We start from the raw sequence: 16,611 nt of genomic DNA, 5'->3' as shown, positions 1-16,611 counted from the left end.
GGAGGAGGGGAGGGAGGAGGAGGAGGAGGAAGAAGGGGAGGCGGCGGGCGCTGTCGCGGCTGGCGGGGAGGGTGGCGAGCCCTGCCCCTGGGCGCGGGGGGGCGGGCAGGGCGGCGGCGGCGGCGGCGGCGCGCTCCGCTTCGCCGGTGCCCGGCGGCTGTTGTGGCGGGGAGGGATCCGGGGGAGAGGAGGGATCAGAGAGGGGATCCGGGGGAGAGGAGGGATCCGGGGGAGAGGAGGGGATCGGGGAGAGGAGGAGATCGAGGAGAGGAGGGATCAGAGAAGGGATCGAGGGAGAGGAGGGATCCGGGGGAGAGGAGGGATCCGGGGAGAGGGGATCGAGGGAGAGGAGGGATCCGGGGGAGAGGAGGGATCCGGGGAGAGGGGATGGAGGGAGAGGAGGGATCCGGGGGAGAGGAGGGATCCGGGGAGAGGAGGGATCAGAGAGGGGATCGAGGGAGAGGAGGGATCCGGGGGAGAGGAGGGATCAGAGAGGGGATCCGGGGGAGAGGAGGGATCCGGGGGAGAGGAGGGGATCGGGGAGAGGAGGAGATCGAGGAGAGGAGGGATCAGAGAAGGGATCGAGGGAGAGGAGGGATCCGGGGGAGAGGAGGGATCAGAGAGGGGATCGAGGGAGAGGAGGGATCCGGGGGAGAGGAGGGATCCGGGGAGAGGGGATGGAGGGAGAGGAGGGGTCGAGGGAGAGGAGGAGATCGAGGAGAGGAGGGATCAGAGAGGGGATCGAGGGAGAGGAGGGATCCGGGGGAGAGGAGGGATCCGGGGAGAGGGGATGGAGGGAGAGGAGGGATCCGGGGGAGAGGAGGGATCCGGGGAGAGGAGGGATCAGAGAGGGGATCGAGGGAGAGGAGGGATCCGGGGGAGAGGAGGGATCAGAGAGGGGATCCGGGGGAGAGGAGGGATCCGGGGGAGAGGGGATCGAGGGAGAGGAGGAGATCGAGGAGAGGAGGGATCAGAGAGGGGATCGAGGGAGAGGAGGGATCCGGGGAGAGGGGATCGAGGGAGAGGAGGGGTCGAGGGAGAGGAGGAGATCGAGGAGAGGAGGGATCAGAGAGGGGATCGAGGGAGAGGAGGGATCTGGGGGAGAGGAGGGATCTGGGGGGAGAGGAGGGATCAGAGAGGGGATCCGGGGGAGAGGAGGGATCCGGGGAGAGGGGATCGAGGGAGAGGAGGGGATCGAGGAGAGGAGGGATCAGAGAGGGGATCGAGGGAGAGGAGGGATCTGGGGGAGAGGAGGGATCCGGGGAGAGAGGAGGGATCAGAGAGGGGATCCGGGGGAGAGGAGGGGATTGGGGAGAGGAGGGGATCGGGGAGAGGAGGGATCTGGGGAGAGGAGGGATCAGAGAGGGGATCCGGGGGAGAGAACGGATCCGGGGGAGAGGAGGGATCTGGGGGAGAGGAGGGATCCGGGGAGAGGGGATCGAGGGAGAGGAGGGATCGAGGGGCGGGAGGGATCCAGGGGAGAGGAGGGATCAGAGAGGGGATCCAGGGGAGAGGAGGGATCTGGGGGAGAGGAGGGATCCGGGGAGAGGGGATCGAGGGAGAGGAGGAGATCGAGGAGAGGAGGGATCAGAGAGGGGATGGAGGGAGAGGAGGGATCCGGGGGAGAGGAGGGATCCGGGGGAGAGGAGGGATCAGAGAGGGGATTGAGGGACAGGAGGGATTGAGGGACAGGAGGGATCTGGGGAGAGGAGGGGTCGAGGGAGAGGAGGAGATCGGGGAGAGGAGGAGATCAGGGAGAGAGAAGAGATCTGGGGAGAGAAGAGGGATCAGAGAGGGGATCGAGGGAGAGAAGGGATCGAGGGAGAGGAGGAGTCGAGGGAGAGGAGGATCGAGGGAGAGGAGGGATCAGAGAGGGGGGTCGAGGGAGAGGAGGGGTCGAGGGAGAGGAGGAGATAAGGGACAGGAGGAGATAAGGGACAGGAGGGATCTGGGGGAGAGGAGGGATCCGGGGAGGGAGCAGGAATCAGGGAGAGGAGGGATCAAGAGGGGATCAAGGAGAGGAGAGATCGGGGAGGGAGCGATGGAGGGAGAGGAGGGGATGAGGGCGGGGATGAGGGCGAGGGGGGATGGGGTTGGAGGCGAGCTGGGGCTGGCACGGCGTTGGGGTTGGCGTTGGGGTTGGCGTTGGCCAGAGCAGGGCGCTGAGGCGTGAGGGCCGCGGGAAGGGCGGCCGGGGCCGGGGCGTAGGCGAGGAGCCCCAGCAGCCCTCTCGGGGGTCTCCTTTGGGGCTTGGGGAGACACCACGTCCTGAAACACTCCCGTGAGGCAGGTGCCCCCCTGCCAGGCGGTAGCACAGCCCGCGGGACGAGGCGGCGAGCGTGCACCCAGCGCTGCGCGCTGCTGGACGGGCAGCTGTCTCCCAGCCATGTCGCCCAGCAGGTGCTTTGAAATCCTCACCACAAACTTCATAATGACTTAAGCTAATTGTGTAAGCCGGTCGGCTATCGATTGCTCATTGCAGAGGGGTCCTGTTTGCGTGCCTTGTCCTTCCTTATGCAATGTGCTGTTATAAAGGGAAGTGGCTCCCATTTTCCCTCAGTGGCGTTTGTGCAATCCAGGGGCCTGCCTAGGACTCCTCGATACTTTATGGAGAAAATTGCAAAGCTGCCTCTAAGGCCACCGGCTCTCCTTGTGGCTGTCTTGCCACACTCTGCATCCCTCACCTTTACCACGGTGCCGGTGGCCTGTCCCAGGGAGCATGCAGTAATGATGCCATGTGTGAGTGTAGGGTCCTGGGGGGGATTTCAAGAGGGCTTTATTCTCACTTCCCCACAGCTAGGGTTTGGTGACACAAGCATCCCTTTAGCAACATGATGTAGTGAGTGGGCTCAGCTTGTTTTCTGCCCCTTGTACCGGAATGCCAAATTCTGGAGTCATCAAACCCAGTGTTAATTCTGGAGTCATCCAACCTGGTGTTAGTTCTGGAGTTGTCAAACCTGGCATTAAGTTCTGACTGCAGGACCTTACTCGGGTCACTTGACTTCTCTGCGCCTCCATTTACCTGTGCGTTGGGTTGGGTTGAGGAGTGTCCCTGTCCTTCCTTCACTGAGGCGCTATCAGGATTGATTACTTACCTTGTATAAAGTGATGTGGAAGGACTAAGTCATTGCAATATTTCGGGTTTCAGTATGAAGGTGTGTGTCCGTGGGGAAATGCGTGGGGAAATCATGAGGTGATGCCATTCGAGGAATCAAGAGCTGCTGAGAACAAGTAAAGATTGTGCAAGTGTTGAGATGCTTGGTTACTTTTTCGGTAATGCCCACTCATTTGGGAGTATTTTCACTTCTGGATGCTCACCTGGGAGATGATAAGGCTTATAGACAGAAGTTTATGCTTGTACATACAGCTCTGCAGGAAGTCACATACTCGAATCAGGTCTTCTCTACTTGTCCCAGTGCAGCTAGACACAAAGGCAGTGGGGATCCCCGTGGTGCTGTCCAGATCTCAGTACAGAAAAACCACCGGCCTGCTTTCTTCTTGCCAAAACATTGGGTGTCAGCTGTGACCACATGGAAGAGCACCTTCCTCAAATAATGCCAGGAGACTGCATTCATAAACGATGCAGTAACACGAAACCATCACACATTAAAAATGGTTGGCTTTTGAGTGGTGAGGAGAGTGCATTCACAAGCTCATCGCAAAGAGGAACTGGAGTGAGTTTGATGGTTTTGTCAGCTCATGTGTGCTGCTCACCTCTGCCCTCACCAATGCTGATGCCAGCTGCATTATGTTTTTTTGTCTTGGCCTAAGAGAGAACAGAAATCACCCTAAGTTTTTTGTTTTTCTTTAGTGGTACGGTGTTAGGTGATGCCCAAGGAGCTCTTCTTAAAACACATCATCTTTCCCTCTGCTGTAGAAGGAGCCACTTTATTTATTGAGTGAAAATAAATTTAGTGGACACAAAATCAGGTCCGCCGGTCCTCTGTGCCAAAGCGTGAGTTCTTGTGAGGAGATTGGTTATTATTATGTCTTTGTTTTGTTGCTCTTTTTAATTGAACTTTTTCATTTCTGAATAATTAAAGAGAAAGACTTAGCCCTTTGGCTAGCTGCTTTGCCTTGTGTTTGTCCTTTTTGGCTTGTTTTCCAGAAACTAGAATAAAGGCCACATTTGTTCTGTTGGCCTCGGAGGAATTGATTGGGACAACCTGCAGTATGAGGGTATGATGGGGGGAAGGAGGTCCCATACTTTTAAGGAACTGACCGTCCATGCCTTTCTGTTTCTGTGCCACGTTCTCCTCTCGCTCCACAACAGCCCAGGAGGGTGTTGAATGGCCTGATTACACCACCAAAAAGGCAAAACTGGAGGTGAGGGAGCCAGGAGCTTTGCCCCTGCTGTCAGACTATGGGACAGCTATTTCTGTTTCTTCTAGGGAGGCGTTCTCCTGCAGAAGAGGTCCATCCACCTTTGCACCGCCCAGCAGCCTAAGGAGCAAAGTTGCCTTCCTGGGCAGCACTGTGTCATCCACCCCAGTGGGAGCTTCCCCATGGTCCCCCTCTGCAAAGGCCCCGGGTGGGTGTTGCAACCTGACCTACTGTGTTTGTTCTTCTGAAAGAGGGAGAGGTCTGAGCCAAATCCATCCCCTCACCCTTGCGGTTTTGTTAAATCATCCATGCAAAATGGGCACTGCTGAATATTTGTACCAACCTCCCTGACAGGAAAGCTCTTGAGGTTTCATGCTTATTCCTGAAGGCCTGAGCTTACAGATCTGATGGTAGCAGCTGGAGTGAGATGATAAATATTTGTGTCCCACTGAAATAAAGCTGAGAGATATGAGTTACTGAACTTGACTGGTTGACCAGGTACAAAAAACCTTTTGCAAAAACGGTTTGCAACTAGCTATTGCCTTCCTGTTCTGGGTTTGTACAGCCCTTTGCTGGGACTCTTAAAATATTGAGAATTGTATATGAATTAAAAAGAAGTGGCACGGTGCGTACACCATTTGGGTGGATCTGCCCAGCCACCAAAGCCATGGCTGAGAACTGGCAAACCCAGAACTTCATCTTAATCCGAGCACCTTGTATCTTACAGCCACTCCCTTTGATGATTTAAAGAGGTGTATCTAATTCTTAGCTGGCCTTCACCGAAAAGGAATGCAGCACGATCGCAATTTTGGTGTGGTGTAATTACCCTGCCTTTCTTGCCCCATTACCACTGACATTGCTCCTCATCACGCCTGGGTTTATAGGCTGACTTGCAACCTCTCTGCTTTGGTTTTTTTTTTTAATGACATTGGTGAGAAGATGGGAGGTGTTTGCTGGTTTCATGGAAGCTTCCTTTGGTTTCTGTGTGGCAAGGCACTGAAGAAGTCCTGGTTTTCGTAAGGCTCTGAAAAAGCTGAGTAATAAGATAAAGAAGAAAGTCTGGCAGTAAGTTTTATTCACATGAGCAAGCAGTGGCTGGAGCCAAACGTTTTACGATGTTTTAACTGCAAAATAGTCCAGAGGATTTCCTCCCTTTCAGAGTTACTGTTGGACTCTCGCAGTGCTGATATACAGCTGGCAGGTTTGGGGCACCAAGCCCAACCTTGCAGAAACTCACCCGGTGCCCAAAGCAGGGGTTTGGAGTGGCTGGTGCTGATGACCTGCCATCCAGTTGAGGATGGAAGTCAGCGGCGGACGGGAAAGCAGAGTGGGAGACGCTGTACTTCCCCTCTTGCTGTTGCTTCAAAGCGTTCAGCTACTGCATGCCAGGACTAAAGTGCAGGGTGACCTCTTCACACACCACATACCCATGGAAGTGTTCATAAGCCTGCCCTCCCACGCTTGCTCACAGGAAATACAAATGACCGATATTGGTATGGATAGTGCCGGGAGGGTGTGTGATGCACCTGTGCGTTTTCACAGGGTAATGCTGTCCGGTTCTCAGGGACGGATGCAGGAATCTGGCACCCAGAGCAGCACCCACCTCTTGATTTGCCTTTTTGTATTGGCTAACATTTATACAGATCATTTCCCAGTTTAAAAGTTAAAACTTGACATTTATTTCTTGTGACTTTCTTTGTTGTTGATCACTGAGATGTTCTGGTCTGAGCCTTGCCCTTAAGGATTCAAACTCTCACTGTGCATGAGTTCAGTAGTGAAGTCAGGTTTCTGGGGCTCTCGGGAACAGCGATCGAGTAAACTCGTGTGCAGAGGTGGGCCTGGTGAGTGAGTCATTTGATCACACACAGACCTGCTGCATGTCTGCTGCAAAACGTATATATCAGAAATATTTGTCTTGCAGATTATTTACTGGACTCTGCACCAGGAGCCAAGGGTACATGCTTAAATGCAGATCAGATGAGGCATTATTTATTGGCTGATGACTGATCATATTCAGGATCTTTTAGCTCTTCCAATCCCTTTCACAGAGAATCGATACCCAAACGCATGGGGCAGGCGGCTGTACTACCTGCAAACCTGTGATGGGAACTGGAGGCATCTGCAAGGGACAGACTGGGCTTGGAGGCTGGTTTTTCCTACTGTATCTTATGTAGGGCCTCCTGTGTGTTGCCGCCTCTCACGCTATTAATGTGACTCTCATGATTTTAGCTCTTTTTCCTTTCAGTTTCAGTTCTGGGGTCTTTGACATTTCACAAATACCTGGCGTTTATTTTTTCACACATTTATTTTTTCTGAAGAGGCAATTTCTAGCTTTCGAATATGGAGAGCAGTTTGAGAATATAGCTACTTTCATAAGAACTGAAATCCAGCGGCAAATAAAGAGGAGCCGTTACATATATATTTTAAAGATTGTGATTTTTAGGCTGGCCTCATGAATTTTGGGGAGGGGTCAGCTCATCATGCCTGCAAGGTATCTGCCAAAGGATGTGGAAGAAGACTGCAAAAGGGCTTTTACCCGTTAAGCATCAGCATGCCAAAAGGTCTTTCTACATACGTTTTGAATTACTAGTGATTGTTCCATCTGGAAGAGGCTTCCTGTTACTTTATATGATCTGAAGGACAGGGTGGGGGGTGTTTACTATAATTAGAAGCTTCAAAGAAAATATTCTCTATTTATAAGTTGAAAGACCTATCTTATTATTTCAATTTTTACTATGCTTTTCTGCTGACAATTATTTTCTCTTTCAAATGTATTCCGGCAAATGAAAGCTTGACCATGAGAGGATCAGATCTCTACATTTTAACTGCCAGCCCCAGCAGTTAAAGCTATATGCAGAGGAGATCCTGCACTCAATTGCATGTGGGCAAGGCAGTGTCTCAGCGGATATGCTGGGGTATATGCTGGTTGGTCCAAACCGCTGTGCTGGTTTTGTGCATTAGGAGCAGAGCCCAGTGAAAATGCAGCCAGTATCTGACTGAGTCCCAAAAATCTGCAGGTGCAGCTCTGAATGAACGCACAAGACTCTGGTGACTGCTCCTCATTCTCCAAGAGCGACTTCAAAAGACCTGGGCTCAGTCAACACATCTGCCTTGGCGGGAACCAAGGCCAGTCCTGAGAAGAAATGGGTAGATGGAAACTCTGCTTTGGACCAATGCAGCTTTATTGCGTCTCCCTGGGTAGGTAATTAAGCAAGGGTTTTACTGCCTTTGCACATAGCTTTCTGGTGCTGAATTCTCACTGAGGTGTTGTTACAGTCTGAACTCATCTTCCCGTTTGGATCATATGAGGAATCGTCCATTAGTAACACTTTGCTCTGACAGGCGTCCTGCTGTGTGCTGCGGCAGTTGAGAGTAAACTAAATAATTAACTTAGGAAGCAAGTTACATTGAGTACATGACTTAGAAAATGGAAAAGAACAGGACTATTGCAACAGTGAACCATAGGGTAGATTGCAATTGCAACCGTGGACAAATGTGTTCTTCCCTATAGTTTCTAAGCATTGCACTTGGCCATCTGTTGTTTCAAAATTACTTTCTGACCCACAATTATCTTCACAGGGAAGGTCAGTCTAAAGTGTTTTCTTTCTTTTTTTTTTTTTTTTTACCTCACAGGGTTGTTTATTGATTTCCATTTTTAAAAATAAAGTTGAATAAACAAAAGAAAAATATGGCAATGTCTTATCTAGCATTTAAAATAGAGAGAACACCTATATGTGCTACAGCACGCTTCATCGGTGGACATCAAAGTGTCTTACAGAGGTCATAATCCTCATTTCCAAGATAAGGAAACAAAGGTGGTGAGATGGAAAGTGAGTGGCTTAGCAGGCCAGTGGCAAAGCGGGACAAGAGTCTCCCGAGCCTGTACTGCGGGCAGAGATGAGGGAACAGAGGAGACCAAACCTCTCCTAACTTAATCAGGACAGCTCAGGTCCCAAGTGCAATGAAGGCACAGTGACACTGCAGGAAAAGTAGCATATTGTGCCACAAGCTGTGGAGCCAGCGAAGCCTGATTTCCTGTAGTTTTGTGTCTAAAGAGTAGTCTGGGGTTTGTCTGATGTTGGCTTTTGATGGTGCGGTCATGGGGTGCCACTGTGGCCTTTCCCTCACCAAAGGCTCTCTTGGAGATCTGGCTCCTCAGCTTTGGCGTCTGCTTTCACAAAACTTGCGGGTGCTTGAGGATTTTTGAACCCTCTGCCTTTGTGCCAGACATAATCAGAATGAGCCAGTCAAGTCACAGGGTACACACGCTTGCATGCACATGCACGCACACACAGACATACATGTTTTGGCACCATAATATAGGATATATATATATTTATCATAATGTATCTTACCCCACACAACTTTGCAATCAGTCAGCACTTATTGTAAAGTCTGTACTTTTAAACTTATTTTTTCTTTGTAGAGTCCTGCAAGCAGATAAAAGGTGGTACAGCAAGGATGTTCATGGTGTTGATTTGGTAGCCAGCATTGTTTAATCTTACTGGAAAAAGGGAGATGCTAGGGGACTTCCAAGGGGAGACACAAAATTGGACTTCCAACTCTATGTAACTGCATCTTTTTTTTGAGCCCTCAGAGGCTCACTATGAAGTGAGACCCACTTAAGTTATTCCTTTGATGAATGAATCCTACCTTTTGGTGAGCAGGTTTATGTATGCCTGCAACCATACTGCCTTGGGACTTTGTCCTGTTATATCTTGTAACCCAGAGAGGGGGAGGTTGAACAAGGTTTTGGTGAGAAAATCCGAAGTAGTGATTTTCAACCCTTCTTGATTTTGAACTCTGAAAATGTTTTGAATGGCTGTTCAGCCTCCTTGACCGTAAATTGAAACCTACTGGTAATAGGTTGCTTTCCTTTGCTTTAATGGTCTCCTTGAAAGTAGGCCATGGATGCCACAGGTCAGCAGACCAAAAGTTGGAGACAGCTGCTCTGAAGAAAACCCACGGTATTTCGGGAGTGCTTCCAGTGGCTCAGCTGCGCGTATGCAAAGACGGCTGCCCCTCGCGCCGCTTCCTTGCGCAGGGCGCAGCTGGACGTGCTGTCCTTGGGAGGTCAGCTCTTGGCGCAGGGAACAGTCTTGTCATAAGCTATGCTACACAACTGATAGTTATTGTTCATGATAACTGCTTTGAAATAGATTGCAGCGTAACCTTCTGATTAACAGCACATCCCTGTCTGCTTTCTGTTTCTGCAGACAAGTGTTGCAAAAGATGGGTAGCAGAGGCAGGTTGTCTACCTTTGCCGTTCACCTCCTTTGACCTTCAGCTCTTTCTTCTTGATGAAGCCCACGTTACCCATCAATTAAAAAGACGCAGCATTGTGTTCTTAGCCCACAGGAGCATTGTGAGAGTTTTCATAATAAACTTTTCAAGATCATCAAATGACACGTGCTATATAAATGCGGATTAATGTTGCTAGAAAGCCTGCCGGTTCTTTACCTTGTGTGTCTCTTCTGTGGTGTCTGCCAACAGAACTGAATACATTTGCTGCTCAGATTAATAGTCTCAAATGTAGTATCAACTGGACACACTGTTTTTTCTTTATGTTTTAAATATTATGGCACATTGTACCATGCAACCTATAATACTGTTTAGCATCTCTGTTATTAGTGCATCTCCTCACATTTTTGTGGTTACAGGTCTCAGAGGCGTTATTTATGGGCAGACCTCAAAGACCTAGTAGTACTTCAGTTTTACAGATAGGAAAACTGAGGCCCATTTTCCAAGCAAAAACTCTGAGCCAGTGGCGCTGAAACTAGGTCTCCTACCTCTGACATGCTTTCTGTCCAAGCACGTAGAAACACTGTGTTTTCAAAAGCACTGAAGACTCTAAATTATAGGACGTCAACACAGAGTTTGCAAGTTAAAGTAAATTTGCTAAACAAAGTTGTTTCTGTCTGTACGTTGTGAGTGGAACGTTTACTAGGTGCTCTGGTGGGTGGGATCCCTGTGTGTCTGGTTACTCTTGGAGAGGTGTTTCATCTGGAGGGGAAAGCCTCCCTCATTACCAGTGACTCCCACTCTACTGGCTGGCTACTGAATGTTTTAGATCCCCAAGTACTTTATTAATGATTTTCTCTTAACACAGAGGCTTTATACTAGTTACCACTATGTTCCTCAGACCAACAATGCTTTATAGACTTGAAAGCTTGAGACTGTTGTTCATAAAGAGTCATTTGGAGAAAACGTACAGATGATAGTGGAGAAGGGACAGCTACCTAGAGGCCTCTCTTCTCCACACCTTACCAGGAGAACAGCCATGTTACCGGGCTAGACATCTTTCTCATCCTTTCCCTTTCACGAACCTTACCTTCTTCGCTATCCTGTGGCCTATGTCAAGAGAAGCGGGGGAATATTTCCCTCAGTCCTGATGATAAGAATGCTTTGAAAGGAGATGCTAGTTCAATCACTGCTAGGCTGAGGATGGCATTTCCTATCTCCTTCACCTTTGGTAGCGTCCTGATCCTCTTGATCAGCACTGACAATGTAAGAGGTAAAGCAAGGAACAAATCTCTGGTCTTGTGCCCATATACCAGAGGGATTCAAAATCCGCCTCAGGGAGGCAGGGAGGCCCCTTTTCTTAGCTTTTGTTACTGGTTAGGTGTTAATTGCAATTACCCACCTGTTGCTGCAAATCCTATTTTTAGATGCCTGCCTTTCCCTGTGGCTTATATCAGAGGTGCAGGTGATTAGCCTGGGTTTAGGACCTCCACGTCTGGAGCCAGGTACCTCAAAGGAAGGTGTGGAAGCTGCTGTCACCTACCTAAACCCTTTGCCAATCTGAGGCCCAAACACCAGAGGCGAGTAGTTGTTATTGATGGAGGACCTACCTTGTTTGCTTCTATAGCACTGAATAAATAAAGCCGGTTTCCCAGCTGTTCCTTCCTCCGAGTGTCTTCCAGCTCCTACCAACGTGTCCATGTCACTCCTTTTTCCTGATCTCCCCATCTTTGCTCTGTGGCTTCCTCCTGCACTTTGAGCTCTGGCAGGCAGCTCCCAGAGTGTCAGTATCTTCTCAGCTGAAGAGGGCTTTCCAAGGGCAACCTTGCTTTGAGTTGCTTGAATGTCCTGAATGGTGGCCTCTACAACCTTCTTCCCAAAGCCATCTGTGGTAAAAAAATGAAGTTTTTGCCCTGTGTTGCAACGGCCACGTTTAATAGTTAGTTTAATATTGAGGTCACTAGCTACTCCTTACTAGCATGCCCTATTCCTAAAGAAGCACTATGCCTTTTAAACTAGGACTGCTGGAAGGCAAGGGCATTTACTGACCAAACCATCTGCAGAAGAGTTGATCTTTCCATTTGCCCTTCAAAGCCAATGTTGCGATATTTTCCCAGAGTCCATGTCCTGAATAGCACATTACAGTGGTCCAGAAATGGACGTGGTTCCTGTTGCTTGTTTCAGTAGCTGCAGTGATTTCAGCGACTTTGTAAAAAAGAATTCAGATGATCCATCAAGGTATTTCCAAAAGCAGAAAAGTGGAGTGATGGGGCACACAAAACCCCATTATGGAAGTAGTACAGTAGTTAAATGGACGGACCCTGTGAATATTCTGTGTCAATATAAAATAATGATGGTGCTGTACTAAGCTTTTATTCCGTTAGAGCAACTCTATCACATTAATCTCCTCAGTGTTGTGCCAGAGAATGCTGCATAGCTTTTTTTTTTTTTTTTTTTCAAATGTGTAAATCCACATCCTAATCTAGCAGGCTTTCTACAGCACAAAAGTGTCAGCAAGATACAGGTGAATCTTTCTCCTGTGTGGTCTGACAGGGATATATATCTTGTCTTCTTTGCCTGTGGTACAGCTCCTTTAGAAATACTTTTTGTGGAACAATGTTACTTGGGGAGATAGTTATTTTTAATGGCAGTTCAATGTTGTCTGTTAAAGGCCTAGTATAGTAGGGGCACATGTGATTATGCTGGCATAAAAACGTTTGTGTGGTTCGGGGAACCACTATCAGTTATGCTAGCAACAGCATTTTTTCTTTGTATGTCGGGAAAGCTGGTACTGTAATTGAATAGAACTGTAAATAAAACAAGCCTGGCACTACTTTTCATTCACAGGCCCCCAATTCAGATAAGTCCTCACCATCACCATACAGACAGGGAAATGGGAACTGCGAGGGGTCAAGTGGATTGGCGTCCAGCTCATCTCATGACCTTCAGCTATCCACAGCGGGCACCAACAGCTAGATACCAGAGACTCCCTTTAAAGAGAAAAATTTCTAGGAAGTGAAGAGCCTGATGTATTTTCAACACCTATTTTAGAGCGGGATGAACTGTGGCCTAGAAAAACCCATTTCTAGCTGCTGAGGATAAAAGGAGCCCAGGGGAATGAGATCAATTGCTTACGGTGTAAATGCCCAGCGTGCGTTAGATGAATCTCCCTTTGGATCTATCAGACTGAGGTCCTCAGCACATCCCCAGACTGCCACCCTGCTTCCCACCCACCCGGGCACGGTGCCCACTGCAAGTGTTAGACATCAATCTCTGCTCAGCTAGTCTTAATTAAAAACAGCTTTATTGTTTGATACATACCAACAGAATGTGCAATACATCCGAGACACAGAAGGCTCCTACCCTGAGGACGTTTCCCTGTAAACAGATGACAAGCACAAAATACACCAGGAGAGCCAAAAAGCTCTGTCTTGAAAGGTTTTGGGTTTCTTTCCCCTTTGGACAGACATTATTGCTGGCTGATGTGGGCTCCAGTTGCAGGAGAGGTCTTCGAGGCCAAGGCAGCATGGGAAGCCTGTGAAGGAAAAACGTGAAACCAAGTGAGGGAAAAGACAATCCATTAGCATTCTCCAGTGGGGATTTTATTTCAGCCCATCCCTCTCCCTCTGCACTTAGCGCTGTATGGATATACCTTGCCAGGGAGCAGCTCTGCCCAGGAAGGCGTAGAGTCTACGTAGGCAGGAGAGAGGGTGGGGGACAGGAAGAATTCAGCTTAATTTCCCAGACTTGAAACAGATTTGCCGACTGATGTCATGACTTGTACAAGGTTGCCCGGGATGTTGGCGGTAGAGCCGGTAATTAAACCCCTGGCATCCCAGCCAGAGGCGCTGTCATGTCCTTCTCCCACTGAAGCAGAGCTCGTCTGACACAGCAGAAGTCTTATGTAACTAGGCCAGATTTTTCATTTTGATAGCGACAGTTTCTGAAGAACTCATATGTACGATTTTTGCTATTTCTAAGTTGGAGAATGAGCTTCCTCCTTTCCCCCAGTCTCCCACTTTGCTAGGTTGCATCCAGGCTCAGGGAGTGAGTGTTCGTCTTCTGAGCAAGGAGGCAAGGCTGTCGTTTGCATTCCCTCTGTTTCGTACTGCAGTGACAGAGGCTCCCACTGGCATGTGAGACATTTTCTTACTGGTTGTGTACAACCACAGTCACATCTCAGAAGCATTTTGGCACATTGCCCTGCTGGCAGTGAACGATCTTAGTAGCAACTTTCCAGGCTGAGATGTTTTTGTTGAAATGCATTAGCACGTGTCTGTTATTGCACAGCCTTTTCCTTTCTCCCTCGTCTCTTCTGGCCATATCAGAAGGTGTGAAATCTTTTCAAAGAGTCTTTAATCTTTTTCAACATTTGGAGTGGGCCTGAATAAACACTTGATAGGGAAAGAAAATATTATGGTGTTAATAAACCCCTTCCCTGGGAAAGACTTAATGTGTGTCTTGGCTTATTATTCTGGCTGACACAATCTCTTAGAGATGCAGTATTACAGTAGCAATGGTGCAGTAGCAAACCACGGTTTTTCTGGTAGGAAGAATCACAGTGACATACCCTAACGTGTTCATTGCCTACCCTGTGAGTGTGCTTTTCTTGTAGACACACTTGCCATGTGGTTTGCTGGAAAACAGAGGGGTAAAGCTGATTGATTGACATTTTCTACCACCACCTGAATAACGCCTAAAACCGTGGGATAATTAAGATCAAGTTTTACAATCCATTGGTTACCTTTTCAGGCAAAACTCTTTGTTCAGCCAAAGATAATAGATTATCATCAGTGAGTTCATCACCTATAAATCTAAAGGTGTAAAGTAAAATAAACACATTATAAAATTTCTGCCCTGTTTCTTCCCACTAGTTCTTAAGACTATTTGCTTATTTTGGAAGGTGTACCACTTCAAGGCTTCAGAACCACCGACTACATATGGGGAGCGAAATATGAAACATTTTGGTCTTTTGTACACGGAGGAGACTGGAAGTGTTGATATGGAGCTGTGGTGGGAAAGGCAAGACGCCGGTGTCCTTGGTGAGGAATGAAGAGAATTGGAGAGTGGGTTGGGGGAAGGCAGGTGCTTGCCTCTAATTAGGTGTTTAAACCCAGACCTGAGGCGGTTAAATACCTTCACAAATATAAAATTCAGTGTCACCTAAACATGCACCTCTGTGCTTTGCTGAGTCAGTCTGCAAACTATAGGTGGGTTGTGGCAAGAGGATTTCTAGTCTGCAGGTTTAAGCTGACTGAGACTATCAGGTCAGAGCTAAAGTATTTTGTAGAAACGTAGCTACCAATGTCAAAGTCTGTGTGAGTGCAGCTTCTGCAAATGTGTCCAATTAACATCTTTAATTTTACTATCTCAAGTCTTTTATCTTCAAATTTTCTTAGGTGTTTGTTTTCTTTACATTTGTTTACACATACAGAACTGAAAGTTTTTCTGGAAATGCTGGTATGGCTTTAAACTATAAGAATGATTCACTGAGAATAATTAATTCAAAGATCTTGGCATCTCTTTTCCTTGTAATCTGGTGGTGGATATTCTGTGATTTTCTTGGAAGTATTTTTCCCCTGAATGTGCATGTGTACACTCACACCCACGCAGACTCGCACACATTTGCAAATGCAGATGCTTCCCTCTTCTTCCTTTGGAGCTTTTAAAAGGCTCCGTGTTTCTCGAGCAGGACATATCCGACCTGTCGAATTTACACTTTCTGCTACATATCTCCTTTATGTGTGTCCAGAAGCAGGATCAAGCTTTTGAGATTTGCAGGACCCGTCCTATGGCCCCACCAGCTTTTGGTCCATACTATATAACTCCCTGAGCTTCCAAAGCAGGGCGGTCGCACGCAAACTGTGTCTCGGGGAAGGTCTGTGCTCTGCGCCAGCTCCTGAAGCGTGTCCAGGTTTGGTTTGGGAGATTACTAGTTGGCCTGGATTAAACCAGGCCAGGCACTTTGCTGAAGGATTAAACAATACATACGATTTGCTCCCAGAAATCTGTCCCGTGGCACTGTTTAATTTATTAGCATTGGTGCAAGTATTGTTGTCAATGCAGAGGCTATAGCTCGCTCACATTTTGATGTTGGCTGGCAGCAAAAGCAGTGAGTTCTGTATGTCTCACACTTTGTAAGCCCTCAGGAGTGTTACTTACATCTAGAATTAAGCATGGACCTTATAGACTGTGAAACAAGCTCATCCAGCGTGTAAGGGGTAAGCTATCCCTACCAGCCTTGGAAAGGAAGTCTCCCATGAAACTCGCAGTGGCTCATCACTGGAAACCTCGGTATCGCTTGAACTATTTGCCTTGTAGAGCTCCCAAATTTCCTGTGGAATTTAGGCACCTAAAGAGAAATCGGGGGGCATTTGAAGTGCAGTATCTTATATTTTTTCTCCTGTTTTGAAAAAGATCATTTTTGGCAATTCCAGAATTTCCTGTGCCTTAGCACTTTGCAGTGTTATTTCAGGAGTTGAAATCAGCTGTTATGATGCTTTTTAATCACCAGCGTTCTGTGACAAAAAACCGTAGTTGCTTTGTGGTGATGGTCGTGTCATTGCGATGCTGGTAGCTCCTCTGGAGCCTGTGCAAGGTAGCTAGCGGGCTAGCTGGGTTTAACCAAATCCGGGTAATGTAAGGAGCCTGCAGCAGAATATGAAGCCACTCTGTAATTATGCTTCTGGTTTTTCTGCCTTGTATATGAAACAGAGTCGTCGAAACAGGACAATTTTATAAATTCTGGGAGGGCTGACATTATTATAAATAACTATAACGACACTTGACTCTTTGAGGGCTTTTATCCAAATGTCTCCAAGCCCTTGCTCTTCACAAAGAGAGATAAATATAATTATCACAGCTCTAAAGTGGGGAAAGCTGAGGCATGCTGAACTTAATGAGCTGCTCGTGGATATACAACAAAGCAGTAGCAGAGCTGGGAACCGAAACCAGCTTTCCTGACTCCCATCCGTGCCACCGGGTCCCCTTGCCACCTCTACTATGGAGCAACAGCAGTGGGAGAAACAAGACAAAAGGTCCCAGGGG

The 16,611-nt window shown here is 48.2% G+C and overlaps 1 protein-coding gene across 9 annotated transcripts in view; it reads left to right on the top strand.

Moving 5' to 3' along the window:
* LOC104151855 (uncharacterized) overlaps window positions 1-16,611 on the top strand; it is a 37,604-nt gene that overhangs the window by 311 nt on the left and 20,682 nt on the right. For 5 of the 9 annotated variants that reach the window (XM_068940692.1, XM_068940698.1, XM_068940696.1 and 2 more), the window contains exon 2: window positions 7,341-7,521. The exons of 3 other annotated variants lie outside the window; for them this stretch is intronic. The gene's annotated coding sequence lies outside the window, so the exon portion shown is untranslated. Of the gene's footprint in view, window positions 1-4,391; window positions 4,532-7,340; window positions 7,522-16,611 lie in introns of all 9 variants that reach the window. One more of the 9 variants, XM_068940697.1, reaches the window with a different exon arrangement.

Source organism: Struthio camelus, chromosome 3 (assembly GCF_040807025.1).
Source record: "Struthio camelus isolate bStrCam1 chromosome 3, bStrCam1.hap1, whole genome shotgun sequence".
NCBI lineage: Eukaryota > Metazoa > Chordata > Aves > Struthioniformes > Struthionidae > Struthio > Struthio camelus.
The sequence above is the reverse complement of the archived record's forward strand: the minus strand, read 5'-3'. Positions and strand labels throughout refer to the sequence as shown.